Consider the following 1,278-nt stretch of genomic DNA (forward strand, 5'->3'; position numbering starts at 1 on the left):
GTTTGATCCCCAGCACCACAGGCTGTGCTGGCCCTGCCCCTGGGCAGGCTGAGCTGGCCACTGAGACCAGGCATGGTGGTGTATGTCTGAAATCTCAGAGCTGGGGAGGCTGAAAACAGGAGGATCACTATGAGTCTGAGCTAAATAGTGAGACCCTGTACCCAATACATAAAAAAAGATATACCACGTACAGTACAAATTCCCTATAATGAATGTTATTATTATGTATATCTAAAATGTACCCCAAAAGTAATTTTTTAAAAAGTCTTTAAAGCTTATGGAGAGATACTAAAAACCCTCATATAGTCACGGAAAGCTACAAACAAAATAAGGGAAGCTACAAATTAGGAAATAATATTTGTATTGTACATAATTGAGAAAAATTGGGTTTTTGTTTTTATTTATTTATTTATTTGGTACAGGGTCTTGCTATGCAGCTCAGACTCATAGTGATCCTCCTGTCTCAGCCTCCCCAGTGCTGGGATTATAGGGGTGCACCACCACGCCTGGCTTCAGTGGCTGGCACAGCATGCCTGGGGTTACTGGCCAGGAAGCCATGCAGTACTGAGGATCAAACCCAGGTCCTTCCACTTGCCAGGCAGGTGTTTAGACTGCAGAGCTATCTCCCCAGCCAGATAAAAATTATTTTATTTTATTTATTTACTTGTCTTTGAATATTGTCTCACTGTGCAGTTCAGGCTGATCTTCAACTCAGTCTGCAGCCCAAGCTGGACTCAAACTCGCAGCAGTCCTGCCCCAGCCTCTCAAGTGCTGAGATTATAGGCATGTGCCAACCTGCCCAGCAGAAGGAATGAATTTTTATAACCAATAAAACCATGAAAATAGGTAAAGGAAACGCAACTTCATTAGGCAGCAAGGTACCACTCTGTATCCTCCACATGGCAAGCATTAGTTAGCCTGGCTGTGTCCATCAGGAACACTGGGCCAAAGTGACAGTGTGACTCCCAAAGGCCTCGAAAGCAAGGGGCCTTTTTCTCACATAGCAAGGAGCCTGGGGACAGAGGACTGTGGCCATAGTTTCCATGTCTTAATCAGATGCTGGCAAGGTCACTGGTGTCACATAGGCATCTCACTAGGTTTTAAAACCAGAATCAGAGATGAGAGAATGAAGCTAATATATTAATCTTCTGTCAGAAAAGCAAAGCACTTTGCAAACCATGCTTGCTATACAAAGTGTTTCCCACCCTCAGTACACAACATGATTTAACCAACACCTGTGTGCGCACAATCAAGTCTTTTTTTTTTCTTTCTTTCTTT

Source organism: Octodon degus, unplaced genomic scaffold, assembly GCF_000260255.1.
Source record: "Octodon degus isolate 3935 unplaced genomic scaffold, OctDeg1.0 scaffold00060, whole genome shotgun sequence".
In the NCBI taxonomy this organism is placed as follows: Eukaryota; Metazoa; Chordata; class Mammalia; order Rodentia; family Octodontidae; genus Octodon; species Octodon degus.